The following is an 18,584-nucleotide window of genomic DNA, read 5'->3' as shown; positions in this document are numbered from 1 at the left end:
AACAGTAGATTTTAATAGCGCACATACCGATTGAGTTGTGTATTTAGTTTATTGTTGCAGATATGGTGGGGGGATGTCAATTAGCAACTTGTATATCCCCATAGTTCTCATTACTTTCCTAGTCAGTGCTGTGGTCTGCACCTTACAGGTATTATTACACTACCCTATGGCCTTAGTTTGGACAGTGGTATGGATGTAGACAGCTATATACATGAACTGAGTTTTACCTGCAGTATATACTTCTTACCTGGTATACCTGTGGAGGTATTGTTTGTTAACACTACCTGGCTGTTTCTATGCATATTCCCAGATTCCAGGTAGATGTTATGCACATACCTGTCCATCTCTTATTGCACACACTCTGGGCATGTCTTGACAACATGCAGGTGAACCAGGACATATTTTGTTTATTGCCCTCATAAACCTTTGGTGAGTTGTACAATGACAGATTTGTTTTCATAGACATTTTCCAAATATGTACAGGCCTGACAGTCAGTTATATGACATTAAATGCTGCCTACATGTCAGAGATTAGCATGCTGATATGCCAGGGAGACAGGGTAACAGCCAGCAGATATGGGCCAATTAACTGGACATTCTGGGCAAATCTGTACAGTTGAGGGGTATGAGTCTGCATACAGCTTACTATCACTTCCAGGATTCGAACCATGGCTGTGTCTGCTAAAAATAAAACAGTGTACATCACAGTTGAGTGTGCTATATAGATATTGCCGTGTAGCTCTTCTCTGATTTCTGTCTATAAGTCTCCCGTGGTTTTACAATCTGACCTTGTAATTACAACACTCTTATACAGGGTTTCATAGACAGTTTTATTATGTAGCACAGTGTGGATGACAGTGATGAGTAATACCTTATTATTCAAAAACTAACAATGCCATACAATACCAGAGTAAAGAGTACCGGTCCAGGATTTCAATCTTTTATTTCTAGGCACAGTTTTCATATCTGACAGACCTGTGGTGGGGGAATGCTTGTTAGCACTACCTGAATGTTGCCTCACATATTACCAGATTCCACATTATTATTATACACATACGTCTCACTCTATTACTGCACACACTCTGGTCATAGCTTCACAACATGGGGGTGGAGATGGGACATACTTTGCTTATTACTCTCATAACATTTTGGTGAGTTGCCAGAGTGACAGGTTTATTCTTATAGATGTCTGACAATCAGTTGTATGTCATTATTTGCTGCCTAAATGTCTGGGATCATCCCACTGATTTGCCAGGGGGACATGGTGACAGGCAACAGATATGGACCAATTAACTGAACATATCTGTACAGTTGTGGGGTATGATTCTGCATACAGCTTACTACCACTCCCAGGATTCGAACCATGGCTGTGTGTGCTAAAAATACAACAGTTCACATCTCAGTTGAGTGTGCTATTTGGATTATGTTGTCTATCTTTTCACTGTTTTCTGTCTAAGTTTCTCTGAGTTGTACAATACGAGCTCTTGTGATTACAACAGTCATATACAGACATTCCTACACATTTTATTTATGTAGCACAGTGTGGGTAACAGTGCTTAATACAACAGTACTAGCAAGAGATTGCAACACTACATTACCATATGATACTAGAGTAAACACAGGCAGTCCAACAGTTAGACCTTTATTGTCAGGCTGTTAACCTTTTATTTACATACAACCTATATGAGACTCTTCCTGCCATATTGTCTGGTGTATTCAGTACATGCCTTAAACAATACATGTTTTATACTAGCAATTAACTTTCTACTACTTTTAGATTTATTTCTTCTGACAGTACATACAAGAGTATTACTAACCTGCCTCTCAACGCAACCTCTGCAATCTACAGGCATGGGCTTCCTGGTTCACAGCCCGCTCGTCTGCTGCTGTCAAAGACATAAGAGGAATATTTAGCCGCCTATCTATCCATAATATACATGAGCTGGCAATTATTAAACAGGTAGTAGACTGATACTTATACTTGGCTGGGACATATCCACTGATCCAAGAGTTCCCTCTTTCTCCGCTTCATAGGTTCATAGGTTGGTACTAGGCTATCTAACCAAAGGCATTTAAAAGCCTAGCCAGAATGTGTTGTTTTTTGCCGCACCCTTAGATTAGTTCCGTGTGCCTCTGTCCAGCAGAGCCACTGAAGTGATCCCCGAGGTTAACTGTCTTTTTCCCATCCAATTGTCAAGGTTTCTTTTGAAGAGTGTTAGCAAGGAGCTCTGCCTAATATAGCTTGGGATCTTGTTCCAAAGCATGGGAAGTCTCTGGGACAGCAATATATCCCTCCAGCACATCCTATTTATTGTTGTGGTAAGGTTTAGATCCCTAGAGCGTGCGGCTCGAGGGGATAAGGTTTTCTTTAGGTGGAGCATGTCCATCAATTCTGGGTTGGACATGGCCTTGTATGTCAGGCAGAGATCACCTCTGAGTAGGCGGTATGCAACTGAGTACAACTGGAGTTTCTTCAGTCAAGCTGCATAGGGCATCAGTTTGAGGCCAGTGATCCTCTTGGTGAGGTACTTCTATGGTCTTTCCAGCTTTTGCAGGTGTCTTGTAAGGTACATCCCAAATGGGGCGTTGTACTCTATGATGGGTCTGATGAGCGATGAGTAGAGGGGCACAATGACCTCTTTTGATCTGGATGCAAACCCTTTTGTGATTAGGTGGGCCATGTAGAAGGATTTTCTAACCACTTTGGCAATGTGATTATCAAAGGTGAGATTACTGTCTACTTGGGTCCCCAGATCCCTTATTACGTCTTCCGTATTTAGGGGACTACCACCTATGTGGTAGTTTGTGGGTACTTTGTTTTTTCCAAAGGGGATGACTATGCACTTTTTAGCATTTAGCCTGAGGCCATGATTTTGACACCAAGTGTCCGTCTCAGTGAGACCCTTTTGGAGGATGTCTGTGTCAACCAGAGAGTCAATTATAGCCCCTAGTTTGCAGTCGTCTGCGAACTTGGTCAGCCATAGTCCTCCTGTGCTTGCCTGTACCTCTGAGAAGTATATACCAAACAGGAGGGGTCATAGGACTGAGCCCTGGGGAATGCCACTTGTAACCGGTTTAGAGTCGTACCTAGCTCCCACAACTCTCACCATGTGGGTTCTGTCCGTGAGCCAGTTGGCATCCCATCTCATGGCATAGGGGTTTATGTTCAGGCTGGTGAGCATGTCTATAATACCAGAATGGGGAATGGTGTCAAAGGCTTTAGCGAGGTCTAGGTAGGCTGTGTGTTCCACCTTTCCCTCATCTATAGCCTTGATAACTGTCTCAAAGAAGTCCACCAGGTTTAGGAGGCATGATCTGCCCTTAACAAAGCCAAATTGAGTAGGGTCCAGTGTTTGGAGGTTCCCAATGTCTCTGTTAATGAGTTCCATGATGATGTGCTCTTTAGTCTTGCAGACCAAGCTAGTCAGGCTTATAGGGCGATAGTTCCCAGGGTCTGTTGTGGCTCCACCTTTGTGGAGCAGAATAACTATTGCTGTGCGCCACTCTATGGGTATGTAGCTTGTGGAGAGGCTGAGTTTGAACAGTGTGTTTAGGTGAGGGGTTAGATCATCTTTGAGCTCATGTAGGACACAGCCTGGGACACCATTCGGTCCCATTGATGCTGTGTTTTTGGCTTTGGAGAGGGCTGTTTTAACCTGAGTGTCTGTGATTTCAGGGACTCTACATTCTTCTGGTATGGTTATGGGCCCTTTTGGGGGTGAGGGGGGGTGAAGTTTGCGCTGAACCTGTCTGCCAGGATGTTGACGATATCGGTCGGTTCAGTGTATTTTGTGCCATTCTGCACTAACTCCAAGCAGATCTGAGCATTGCCACTTAGATTCTTGAAATAGCTAAAGAATGCATTGTGGTTATCTTTGGTGTCCTTGGCAATTTTTCTTTCAAAGCTCGCCTTGGATGATTTTATGAGGGATCGTAGTTTCTTGCTGATACTGATCAGGGATGTCTTCCCTTCTTGGGATTTTACTCTTTTCTGTACTAGTTTCCTCCTTCTATTGTATAGCTTGTTTATGGCAGGAGTCCACCAGACTGGTTTTGTTTTCTTGGAGGATTGAGTCTTGGTTTTGCATGGGATGGCACGATCCATGCATTCTTGTAGCTGCCCGTAGAATGCATTAGTAAAGGATTTTGCAGCTTGGACAGTGTTATCCTTCAGCATGGGGGCTTTGAAACTTTCCACCTCAGTCTTAAGTAACGTGAAGTTTGCTTTTGAAATGTTTTTCACAGTGATTTTCTTGTCCAGGGGTGGGGGCGGAATATGGATATCCAAAGTAATTTGTTTATGGTCATATCTAACCAGCGAGGGGTTGACCTCTGGTGTGGAACACCAGTAGCCCATGTTGGTGATGACCAGGTCCAATATGTTGTCACCTCTGGTGGGAGTGTTGACCAGTTGGACCAGGGCTTTTGAGTTTATAAATTCTAGGAAAAGTTGGGCAAGGGAGTTAGTACTTGAGTAGTTCTCCTAGCTAATGTTTGGGTAATTGAAATTACCCAAACTTAGGGTGTTTGGTAGGACATTTATGTTTCCCAGTGTTTCCAGAAACACAGAATGGGGGTCTTGGGACATGGTGGGTGATCTGTAGCTAGCTACAATTTGAATTGCAGTTTTGCCCATTGTTAGTTGCATGTGGATGATCTCTGAATCATCGTGCTGTGCCACTAACCTGGAGGTGTGAGTATCCTTGATGAATATGGATACTCCCCCGCCTTTTGTATTTCAATTTTGCTCTGTGTCCGAAATATATGGTATGAGTTGTAGCCTGGTAGTGCTGTGGTGCTCTCTGGATCCTTAAACCAGGTTTCTGTTACTGCACATATATCGATTTTCTCCATTCTGAGGAGTGCCTCGAGTGCATGCATTTTGAGGTTTAGACTTCTAGCATTGAGTAGCATTACCCTCAGTTTTTTGTTACTTGTGCTATTTATGGCGGTGGATTTGTCTTTTGAGCTGTGCCTAAAAAAGGCACTATGGGGGGGTGGCAAGATCCTTGGCCAGTATTCGAAAGCCTAAGGGTGACAGGTGCAAGCCGTCTCTAGCGAAGCAGTGTGGCTTTTTGAGCATGTCATCCCAGGTGGACAGACATTGGATCCCCTTTGAATGACATCAGAAACTTAGCCAATTGTTGAAATAAAGAACTTTTTCATTATACCGTGGTATCATTCTTGACCCTTCAGGTCACCATAGTAATTCCTGACCTGCTCACCAGTTCGAGGTATGCCAGTGGCACAGGTGAGGTCACAGGCGAGACAGTCCCAAGCTTCTGCTTTATATTGGGAACCCTAGTACTGGCCCTGCAACAGTCTCTGGTCATGGTCTTTAACAAGGAGTCCTGCCATGACTTTGGACTCCTGCATGCCCCAGCACTGTGCCTGAAAGCACAGTTCTTCTCCCACACTGGTCATAGTGCCTATAGAAGGAAGCCACATCCAGTTATTAGATGTATTCCCTCCTGTTGTGTTTAAATAGGACTGGTTTCCTGCACTTTGCCATGATTAGGCGGTTATGAAAATGCTAAGCTATGGGCAAACCTGCTTAACTAAGGTTGGCATTGTTTAAATGGGTATACCAATGGGAAAACTGATTTAGCTTGCCTACACATTGCTTACACCTAGTAAGAGGGGCTGTGCAATGCTTAGCATTGCTTAATTTTTATTTGCTGTTTGGCATTAATTTATTATTCATTACATGTTATATATATGTTTGGTATCCATGATTCATGTGTACATACACTGTATGGTGTTCTTGTGTTTATTAGGGGATTTCAACACTTTTTTACAATGACACCTCACATCTGGACTTAATGCAGTACTCCAGTTCACATAATTGTGATATGTAGTAGGTTATACAACATAAAACTGTATATAGATTCCTTTCACATGTTAAGTTTAATATTCCTATAGTGAGGATCTGTTTGGTGATACCTCAATCTTATGTACTGCTGTGATGGCTTACTGGTTAACTACTGTGACTATAGGGTCTTGGGTTCAAGACCTGCAAGGGCTGTTTATTTTGTTGCTGGGCAGAACAGCGGCTGTTGCATACAGAGTGATTAAGGCACTTTTAAGCAATTGTAAGTGGGTTTGTGTGGCTTTGTGCGATGGTAAGCAATGTTAACTTCCAGTTAAATATGCTTATAGAGAGTTAGCCTCAATATTGCTTAACCTATGTGCGCATTGCTTACCCCCACGCAAATATGCTTAAACCCACTTACTACTGCTTAAATATGCTTACTCCCGCTTACTACTGCTTAATAGTGCTTACTCCCACTTACTTCCACACTAATTTAGACAGAGATGTAAAATGGTTCTTGGGAAGGTGGTGGATTTGGACACTCTATGGATTTATCATTCATTACACATTATACCTTCGATTTGTATCTCTGAGTCATGTGTACATATACTGTATGGGGCACTTGTGTTTATCTGTGGATTTTACAACATTATTACAATGACACCTCACATCTGCATTTAATGCAGTACTCCAGTTCACAAATATATGTTATTTAGTAGGTTATGCAACAAAAAATATTGTTCATAATGTGATTTGACATGGAAAATGGAATGTAGTGGAGTGAGACTCGAACTGGGAATGACTGCTCGTAAGGCAAATGCTCTGATCGCTACACTATTGCAGTAATGCTTCATTTGCATATATCTTGATATTTATCTTCTTGTGCCATTTAAGCTACAGTATACGTAGCTAAGCAATGGGGAAACCCGCGCACCTATGGTTAAATTTTATCTGTTGGATAAAAAAAGAATGTGTTTATATTATTATATTTTAAATATTGCTCTTATAAACTTGGGAGGGGGTGTTGCTGGGGGTATGCAACCCCTATGAGTGGTCTCACTCATTGTACTAGCTAAACTGCAGTTCTTGACTGCAGGGGCATGTATATTGTGAGAGCTCTACTCTCAGACACACCCCTTGCACTCGTCCATGCTCCGTGTCCATTTAGGAGCTCAGGCAGCCTGCCTTCATTAATATGCATGGCATGCTGCCATGCTGCTCCTAAACAGCTGCTTCCATGCAGGACTAAGCTATTCCTGCATGGAAGTTTACTGAATATGGGGGAGTGTCTGTTATCTCACTATTGACATAGTAATGCAGAGAAAATAGAACACATATACTCAGTTATGTACCTCTGAAATTTATATTTAAGCAAGATAGTTATGTTATCACACAGCTGTCATTTGTCTTTTGTCAGTTTGTCACCACAGGCATATTATCTCCTTTCAAAGTTTTACTATAAGGTCTCTCAAGGTTTTTTCCTAATTCACTAAATGTACATGAAACATTTTTCAGTAAGACAATTCTCTCTGACACATCCTCTGTAAGTGTACTTTTCATTAGCATGAGTGATAAACAAGTAACTGAATGTTCACAACTGCTAATGATTTACATTTGTAAAGCATTACCTAACTAAAGTACAGAATACTCACTGTTTTAGTGCTCAGGCATGTGCATAGCATTGTAAGATCCTAACATCATGTTTACCTGTCCAGCAGCTCATGCAGATTGAGTGACTCAGGAATGATAATGAGCTGACTCCTGATTTACATATTCAATGTACCTAGGGGGGTTAATCTATACCACACAAGCAGAATGCGGGACTCTGGAACTTTTATCATACTAGGGAAGACTGCTTATTTTCCCAAGTGATGCCAAATAAACAAAAGTAGTGTTGCTGACTGTTAGAACTGTTGTATTTGCAATATGTCTTGGAAAAGTCTTTTACAATCTGTCAAGGTATGTTATGTTCTTTACTAGTACTGCTTATGGATTTATATTTTGAATGATTTTATTTGCAATTAATGCTGCCTAACTTTGCAAAGGGTTGTGTTTCTTATGTAGATATGAGGGTTGGTGCTCCTTTATTTCTGTTTCATGAGTTTCTGGTAACATTCTGAGAATGTTGATACATCTGACTTGTGAAGCTTATATAGGTTATTGTTACATTAAGAAAAATTGTTCTCTGCTTATGTGGCTCTATATTACTGACAATAGTTTTTGTTGCATTCTGAAGTTGCTCTTGTCGTATTGGGCGGGGGAGGAATAGGAGGTTGCACAGGTCTTGCACTGAGCTAATTCATATATGTTAGTAATGTTTTGAATAGTAATGCCTGCCTCATGATTTTTTTTTCTTTCTGGATCAGCTTATAAACCAGCCCCTGTTATGCTGAATGTGGTCTATGATATATTTTCTGTTTTACTTCACTACAGGTATATGTCACCTAAACCAACCAAGAAGGCATTATTCCCACTCAAGCCTCCATTCTCAGATGCTGAGAATTAGGCTATTGTCCAGTCCCTCAGTCTTTATGGGGCATGTATCTTAGATGCCTAACTTAGCTGAGAAGCTTTCCCTTGACTGTGCCTGGCAGCAGCTTACAATGAGGCGAATGCTGTGGGTGGCCAGGGCCATGACTACAAGAGTGTCAGACATATGACCAGTGATATGAACAAGAATGCTAGCAATAGAGCCAAGTCTGTGGTATGGGAAAGTGGAGCTACTGGGGGTGGGCCTGCTATTAGACCACTACTCACTGAGTTAAGGAATTCCTGCTAGCTGTATGGGATCCAGATGTTACCCAGTGCTATACTGGCTGTGGTGGCAGAGGTGGAAGACAGCTACATGATGTGTACTAGTGAATATATATATATATATATATATATATATATATATATATATATATATAATTGGGAGAGATTTAGTTATTTTGTTAAGTTGTCCTATGTTTTATGCTTATCATACCTCTATCACTTTTAATTTTGTGTGTATAGGAAAATCTGGCATTTAGGTTCAATGAATATCTGTACATGGTATGGACATAAAAGGTTGTTTCACTTTATTTATATATATAAATACAAATTACTGTAAATATTATTTTTATTTCCATTTGCTGCTGCTTTATACTGACTTTACATAGCATATTGTGATATTTTTATATTTCTTGCGTTTTTCTGTTTTCCTATGATCCTGTATTCTTTTGGTGTACTCAAAGATGTGTCTGGCACCAGCATTGTGAAGCTCCTAGGATTGGTAGCCTCTGGCAATGATGGCAGTAATGTTGTTGTTGAGGACATGTCTGACATGGATGATGCAACTCCCACATCCCCTCCCAAAAGTGTGGACACAGTCAGTATACCTGCACATACCTATGACACAGAACCATATGAGAGTGGTAAGGTTGTTGAGGACACTGTTGATCAAGGTGGTGTGGTTACCCAAGTTGCAGAGCTGGCAGATTCTCCCCTAGCCTTTGTGCGGGTGAACTACCACAAAGGGGTGCTGGTAGATGTGTTCAGTGTAGGCATGTTTACCGCCCGCTCTCTGATGTTGATGTGTCAGTATCTATCGCCCAACATATGTGCAGGGTCACTGTAGAGGCAGAGACAAGTTCCACCATTGTCTTGATAGTTCATAGAGTAGTGCATGTTGTACATTCTGACAGACAAACTGCATGAACCATGTGCATGACTCCTTGGACTGGATGAATGACACACTGGACTGTGCAGTGTCTGTTACAGAATGTCACTTAGAGGAGGGTCAGCATTCACAAGGTCATCAAATTGGTATGTTGTCAGATATTAGCTGACATGACCATGCCAGATCCCACTCTTGTAGAAGTACTATTTCCACTGCACCATCAGTGATGGAGGTGTTCATACCCAGACAAAGTCAGCTACGTGGTCATGGATGTAGTAGTCATGATGACAACTCATTCAGAAGACATTGTTCACATTCAGGTAGCACCCCAAATTCTAGCCAGAGTCATGAAACTAGCAGTGCAACTACTGGCAGAGGTAGTTCACATGGTTGGGGGCATCCTTGATGAACGTGATCCTCTGCCATGCACAGTTTACACCAGTCCAGGTTGCCAGGGCATAATATTAGCACAGATGCTTTAGCTGTGTTCCTGCAGATGCACACACTGTGCACCTCATGTTGCCCTCAACACCTCACTCATACACACAATAAATTCTTCATAATTAACTTCTTTACATCTGGAGTTACTGGGTCTGACAGTGCCTACTTGCTCTGACAGTCATCTCTCTCTCTCTGTCTATCTCTCTAAAACACACACACGATGCACACACAAACAGACACACACACACACACACACACACACACACACACACACACACACACACACACACACACACACACACACACTTACTTTTTATCAGGCTTGTCCTTCTGTTACCATCCCCTGTCTGTGTGACTGATGATGACTCTGCCCTTTGCACAATTCTATGTAATTTTGAGTCACCTATGTCTGATGTACAGAGTGAATAGCTAATGCTTGCTTAGTGAAATAACAGTTTTCCTCAACGTTAGTATTACATTTCAGTTTGGTTTAGTCTACTTAAGTTCAACAGTATTAGTAGCTGTAGTTTCATACTTGCAGTACTAGTAGAAGTAGTAGTGGCAGCTGTAGTAGTATTAGTGGTAGTAGCACTAATAGTAGTGATAGTAGTAGTAGAAGCAGTAGTAAGTAGTAGTAGCAGTGGTACAGGTAGTAGTAGTGGCAGTAATAGTAGTAACAGTGGCAGCAGTAGTAGTAGCAGCAGCAGTAGTAGTAATAGTTGCAGTAGTAGTAGCCGTAGCAGAAGTAGTTGCAAAAGTAGTAGCAGTAGGAGTAATAGCAGTAGTAGTAGCAGTGACAGTAGCAGTAGTAATAGTAGCAGTAGAAGCACTAGTAAGTAGTATTAGAAGTACTAGTAGTAGCAGTGGCAGTAGTGGTAGTAGCACTGGCAGTAGTAGTAGCAGTAGCAGTAGTAGTACTAATAGTACTAGAAGTTGCAGTAGTAGTAGTAGCAGTAGTAGTAATAGCGGGTCTATATTACATTCTCGAACGCCGACAATGTCGAATCTGACATTGTCAACACGAGAATAGCGAAACTGCAGAACATCGAACAAGTAAATAGAAATGTCTGTAAGGGGAGATTTCTGTTTAATTCAATGTAGTGCGGTCTCAGAGTTGGTATATTTAAGTAGCGGGGGATGTGGGGTGCAGGGGGCTTGCCCCCCCTGCCTACACCGTTTTTTTTTGTTATTTTTATTTTTTTTTTCTGAACATTTGATGTTTTAACAGTTCGATCACTAAAAGTCAACCTTTAGTGATTCGAACTGTTAAATATTTGATGTTCTAATATAGACCCGTAATAGCAGTAGTAGTAGTAGAAGTAGGAGTAGTAGTACCAGTAGTAGTTGTATAGTATTATTACTTATGAATTCCTGCTTGCTCAGCTCCTTGTGCAGATGATGTTGAAATTGTGTTGATCCCTGTCGGGTGTCTGACTAGGGCTACTTCTGTCTGATGCACAGTAGTGAGTAGGCTAAGCATGTTTTTTTGGGACTATACCTTTTTTCTTTCTATTCTTGGATTGCAACTTCCTTATTTGTGTCTTAACTACTTATCTTTTCTTTTGTACTTATGAAGTTCTATTATTATGCTTGATCACCTAACTAAGCAGATGATGGTGACATTGCCCTACACCCATTGGGTTTGTTTGGCTTTATGTATAGGTTGAACACATGTGCAGTGGAAATTCATGTGTGAGTGGTGCAGTGGTGCAGTGGTTAACATTATCACCTCACAGCAAGAGGTTCTCTGGTTTGATTCTGGGCTGGGGTGCCTTCTGTTGGAGTCTGCATGTTCTTCTTGCATTTGCATGAGTTTCCTCCCACATTTCCAAAGATATGCATCTGGAGTGTTTCTCCTTGGGCCTCCACTGAAAATAGGTGCTGTTCTTGTCAGAGTTTCCAGGTCAACAAATAATAAATAAAATACACATTTTATAGCTTCATGGTTGGTTTTGTTTGTATATTTTGCATACATCATTCATATAGGTTACTGCTGATATTTCTCTGTAGTTGATCAACAGTTTACTTTTACTGAAGTACAATGCATAAATATAAGGTTAAGTCTTTATTTCTTCATTAAAGGTTCATCATTCATCTTTGCTACTGCTGCTGATAATGTAGTCTGGGGTTGCATATGTCTGATGCTTACATTATCCAGTCAGTACATGAGTAAGTATAAGCTAGTAAGTTTGCATGCACCAATGTCTGTATGTGCTTAGCTCTATTTCTTGTTTAATTAAGTTGTGAGTGTGTACTCTATTCATTACATCTTAGCCAGGGTCATATTTTATTGTCCACACCTCCATCTGCTATGATCATCACCGACTGTGGGTTTCTCATGTGACCCCTCATCTGTGTCTGAGGGTCCTTCCTTTGGTGCTGTTTACTGCAGTCCTTGTCCTGAGACTCTCTCCTACAACTGTTTCTTGAGTAAATTGTTATGTAATATAGCACACACTGTCACTATTTTGGCAGAGGTGGCAGTGTCATACTGCAGGACACCTCCAGATGTATCTGAACATCAGAAACATTACTTGAGCTGGTCAAAAACATGGTCTATGATATTTCTAGTCTAAATGTGTACATTGTTATAAACTTTGTCATGGGGATTGTATGGAAGTCATGAGTCAAGGTTCAAGTGCATATTCTGTATCCCTCACTAGATGCCCTTACTTGAATGTGATCCCTTGAAAACCTTAGGTACAAATCAGAAGTGTGCCATATGTGGGAATCTTTTAAATTGCCAGGGTGACCTGCAAACACACACATAAATGATAGCTTATGCATTACAGACTATGGACTGATAGCTTTTTCTGTTTATTTATCTCCTTCCCAGTTTATCAGGTAGAGCTTTTATTTCAATGCGTGTGCAAACTATGATCTCCAGAACCTCAGGAAAATTTGTTATGGCATAGAAATTTTGCATGGTGCTTCCACACTACAGTAATGCATTGAGAAAGTGGTGAAGTTTTCTGAAGGCAGAGACCTCTGACACCTCCAGTGTGATCCTGTGGGTCACTGAAAAGTTTCTGTAGCTAGTATAGATAATGCTACACAGGGCCTCATTTGAGAACAGCAGTTGTTCACACTTTGGTGTATGATATCTCTGTCCACCCAGTTGCACTCTATTATTTCTATGTCATGAAGTCCATGTTAGGTGAAATGTGGTCTGAATACCCTAGTCCCTCTAGGCTGAGGTCTGGTAGCAGCAGCAGTGGTACCTTGTATTAGAGTCTATTGCACATACAGATTTATAATGGCTGCAGCAACTACCAACATTTTTAAAGTTTCCTAGTGGCTGTATTCAGTATGTGTTTTAATTCTGAGCTAAAGCGGTGTAACATGTATGTGCTTGTTTTATACATGTCTGACTCATTCTGCCATGGTTATTTGCTTAATTAGCATGTACTTCAGCTATTTATTCACTCATTAGCATATCTGGCTACTAACCTTTTTTTGCAGTCAGATGAGACGTTTCCTGAATCACAAACAGCTTGCTTGTTGCTACTCACTGCATATGGGCTTAGTCCCACGTGTATGTGCTCATGAATCCCTGCCTCTGTCCTCACTGAGTTTTACAACCTGAAGTTTTAGTCATGATCTTCTTGTGCTATGAACAGCAGTGAGATGATATATGACTGAAGCACTGTACTCAGACCTAATTTCAAGCTGTTCTAATATTCAGTACAGATATGTAAGTAAACTTAACATAACATTAGAAGTTTGAATGATCACCGCTGGTTCCAACAACGTCACACATTGTGTGATGTATATAATTAAGAGTACATCAGCATATTGTAATGGAACATGTGGATACTCAGACTTTTGTTTACATTCTTGCAAAGAGATCATGAGCAGTGCTTTTTCTGTATCATGTTATTTTTTTATTTTAATGTTAGCAATTTAAAGTGTGATCCAGATGATCTCACTGTTATTATCATTTACATGTGCTGAGCAGTTCCATATAAATGCATTTAGCTAACAAATTCTTCTAATCATAAGTGAAAGTAAAGCCTCTTCTGAAATACTGGAAGGTGCTATATAGCATACCTGTCATATTTGTTTTTCTGTTGATATTTATTTTTACTTTTGGTTTTCTGAGCTGGCATTTGTGTCCTCAGTAGTATGATTTCTTAATGACAAGACAGAAGGTTTATACAAAAGCATGACTATTAACGCAGCTACTTAATAAATCATTGCTACATTTAAAGAAAACACAGAATAACAGTTTACAGGCTGTAAAGTGACCACAAATGCATTTGTGTAGGCAGAACTGTCACTCTAGTGTTACTTGTAAAAAAAAAAATTCACACTTTACAGTTAGTCAATACATGTATGTCCTTGTTTAATGAAAGCTTATAAATTGTCAACATCTTTTTCAGCATACATTGATTTTTACCCCATGCAAATTGATACCCAGGGTGGGTGTCCCATTATCCCACCCTTCCTATGGCTTTAGCATCAGGCGTATATTTTATAGGCCATTCTGCAGAACTTCATCATCTTTCCTTAAAATAGTTATATGACATAGTCAGCAATCTTCAGCATATGAGCTTTGTCATCAATTATTTCACACTTTTATGTCTGAAAGGATAGTCCAAAATGAAGTGGCCCCAGTACAGCCTCCTATCAAATATCCATGCTAACCTCCATTGAGGTAGAAATAAAACTTTACACCCTGGCAAGTTGTGCCTTGCTGCCTAGCCAGTGTTTTACAAACTGAAATTGCATATGGATTTGCAGTTAATGCTTTTAAATTGTAAATTATTTCCTGCTAAAGGCACAGCTGAGATAAGCAATATACATTGTTAGCCCTCAATCACGTGGTTATGCTACTTCTTTATATACATCTACAAGATTCTGATGGCAAAAGCTCTCATTAGCAAGTTCATGCTGTTCTAAATCTAACATATTTACATCCCATTGGGGTCAATTTGGATAAAATCCATTATAACATTCTGAAGGGTATCAAATTAATTGGGTCATTTCTAACCCCCCCCCCCCCCCATTATGAACTGCTAGGACTACAGCTACTCACCACAGGCCAGGAACATTTACATTTTAACATTTTGCTTAATGTGTTTAAAAGAGGTTTAGTTATGTTGTCCTTAATTAGGTATATGAAACCTGCAGGTATGTTGTCTGGCCCCATTGACCAGAGGCTGTAATTTTACTTGTGGCAGCAGTTCTCATACCTCCAGTTATATAGATATATATAAGTGAAATCTCCCATTGTCTCTACAGCACCCTATAAGATGCCTTTATTATTGTGATTCTTTCATAAAAATGTTCTGCAAGTGTATCCTCTATGCCCTTTTCCTGTGGCTAAGTGATTTCTTCATTGTTTGTCGATAACGTGTTACACTGATAGTTTTTTTATTTTCAGTTTTCCATAGTTAAAGAGCATCTTATGACTGTTATCAGTATTTGAGACTAAGTTTTGTTGATACTTAGAACATGACAATGTAATAGAACATGGCAATGTAATAAGTAAAGTAAGAAGTCTCAGATTTTTATTTCATTTATACTTATTTTTATGACTAGGTTATTTCTGAAAGCTTAATGCCTCTTTTCTATATGGCATACCAACTTTATGCTTCTGCCTATATTTTAATTGACCTGTATATTTTGCACATTATCAGGACACATTTTGAATATTTATACATGGAAAAATTAAATAATGTCATACAATGTATTGATAAAATCTTAAGTAAGCTTATTCAGGGAATTGGAGATAATACACCAATCTATTTTCCTAAATATGCAATTTATTGCATCATAGTTTCTATTGCTATAGAAAGGATGATTTATTTATGAATGAGTTTTATTTTATTTGTAGGTTAATGATAACAAAGTCATGGTCTGCTTTAACTGCAGAGAGTATAGCTATGGGTGGAGAACTGAAAATTCTCATAGGTTTTGTACTTTTTCTTCCACATGTTTGAATGCCATAGTCATTTAATTGTTGGACATGTTTATTTGATGTTGAATAGTTTACCCAGTTAATGGCTCAGTAGTAAAAGACTCCATAAAGACTGTAGGCAAGATTCATTAACGCATACCCTAGGTGTACACTAAGTATACAGAATCTGTATTCAAGAACATCTCTACCACATTTTATGTGCTTTCTAGTCACTCGTAAAGCTTACACTAAGTGCACATGTAGTCCACACTTTGTGATAATATTTATGAATCCCCCTCAATATTTAAGGCTGCAAGAAAATTAGTAAGAAAACTAAAATTAGGAGAAAGAAGGTGTGAGGTATGCTTGTGTTGTCTGTTCACTCAGAATAGTGTACACAAGTGTAGGGGTTAATGAATCCCAATACATATCCTCATTGCGTTTTACATATTGGAATTTAGTCACCAAGTCCTCATACTCTGAACAGCACTCAGAAGATACATGGCAGATTCTTATAACACTATATTTAATAATACTAATGAATAATAAATGAAGCACTAGTCAGAGATATGTTCAAGCTTTACTAATACTACTAAAGTACAATTGTGTAAGTAAACTTAACAGTAGGTGTTCAAATGATCACTGATGCAGTAGCCTTAGCTCTATGGATTATATCCTGCACAGAATATAACAGCTGGCCAGTCTCCAAAGCTTAAGGGCACATTTCATCCAGACCACTGGCAGTTTGAGTAAGGCTGGAGAAAATCAGCAGTCTGGATGACAAGTCCTTTGGAACTTTCTCACTTACTGAAAGAAGAAGGCTAGAGTACTAAAAGAGGTTAATGCTTTGTTAGAAAAATTCAGTGTTGTCACCCTGGCAACAAAATGCATAAAGAGATAAGGAAGATGGAACAGCCACTGCAACAGTGATCATTCGAACATGTACTGTTATAGTAAGTTTATTTAAACAACTGTATTATGTTCATCATATTGATCACTGCAATAGCCTTAGCTACATGGGTAGATTACCATAGCAATAAGGTTTGGGAGGAGGAAGGATAAGGGTTCAGGAGGCCCTAGAGAATGGTCCTAGCATAGTCTGCTCTAGACCTGGAAAAAAGTGTCTAGTTTGTAGTGCTTGCAAATGTATGTACATAAGCCCAATATGATGCCTTTCCAATGAGTACCTGAAGAAGCCAAGGTTCTAGTAGAATGTTCCATGTCCCTGCCTGGAATTGACTTGTTATGGTGGGAAAAAACTAAAGAAAATATCATGGGACAACCATTTCAAAATTGCCTGCTTTGACACTAGTTGCTCTTATTTCTTACTTTCAATAGAAATTAATAACTTGGCAGAATTTCTGAAGGTTTTAGTTCTCTCAGGATAACATCTGAGTTGTTTGGGGATATCCAGAGTAAGAAGGATCCATTCTCCATCATTTTAGGTTAAGAAAAGAAGACAGGGCGATGGGTTGCTTGGCTCAAAGTCAACTGAGATACCACTTTAGGCATACATTAAAGATTTTTTTTTCTCAAGGATATTGTATCCTTGAGGAAAATTACATAAGGTTGGCCCACCACAAGACACTGCAACACAGATATTTTTCTTGCAGAAAAGACAGCTATCAGTAACACTGTTTTCTATGTTAAGAGCTTCAAATAATTCTGAAGACCTGGTTAAAAATGGAATAATAAACAGCATTTTCAAACCAAAGTTAAGATGCCAAGATGGACTCTTCAGTTTTATAGATGACAAATATATATAAAAAAATCAAAACCAGCTTAACATGAAGGTGAATTGAAAGAGGAAGATCTACCAGTGGTCATGCTGAAACTGCCTAAAGATAAGTCTTCTTAGAGGAATAAAAAAGTCCAGGGGATAAGAACTCACATAAATATTTTAGAACCAGGAAAGTACTAGCCTTAAAAGGGTCTTGGTTTATAACTTGGCACCAGCTAATCTTTGCAAAATACAACATATTTATGATTTTCTAGTAGCAGGATTAATTTGTCTCTGATAATATCTACTGCACATCTTCAGAAAAAAATGCTTAACATATATTATAGCAATAACCCACGCCTGGGTGTGGGTAATGCTGGATTTACCCATGGTTGGTGTGGTTTGGTCATAAGGTCGAAGCCCGAGTGGCCAAACAAAGATAACCGTGGGCAAATCCAGCATTACCCATACCCAGAAGTGGGTTATTGCTATTATACAATGACATTATTTAAGAAAAAAATACTTACTTTTCTTAAATAATGGCATTGTATAATGCCTCCTTGCTGCCCTTCCACAGCTGTCTGGTAGTCTGCGGCAGTTCTGATGTACTGCGCATGCGTATGCTTATGCAGCACATCAGAGCTGTGGGTGGAAGCAATGGAGAAAGCAAGATCTCCGTTGCTTTTTACAAAGTGTCTCGCTATGTTAAAGGAGTTTAACATAGCAAGACAGCTTTAAAAAAAGCAACAGAGAATCTTTGTTGCTTTTTTTAAAGCTGTCTCACTATGTTAAACCCATTTAACATTGCGAGACAGCTTTAAAAAAAAGTAACGGAGAAAGGAAGATCTCCGTTACTTTTTTTAAAGCTGTCTCATTATGTTAAACTCCTTTAACATAGCGAGACAGTGTCTAAGCAGCAATGGAGATCTTGCGTTCTCTGTTGCTGTAAAAAAAAGACTTATACTAATGGAAAAAGTCTGGGCGACCGGACCTTTTTCCATTAGTATAAGTCTGATTTACAACGTGTACGCTGACCAATCAGTGTGCACGTTTTGGAATATTAATGGGG

The sequence above is a fragment of the Protopterus annectens genome, chromosome 2.part1 (genome assembly GCF_019279795.1).
Source record: "Protopterus annectens isolate FY-2018-M chromosome 2.part1, PAN1.0, whole genome shotgun sequence".
Taxonomy (NCBI): domain Eukaryota; kingdom Metazoa; phylum Chordata; order Ceratodontiformes; family Protopteridae; genus Protopterus; species Protopterus annectens.
The sequence above is the reverse complement of the archived record's forward strand: the minus strand, read 5'-3'. Positions refer to the sequence as shown.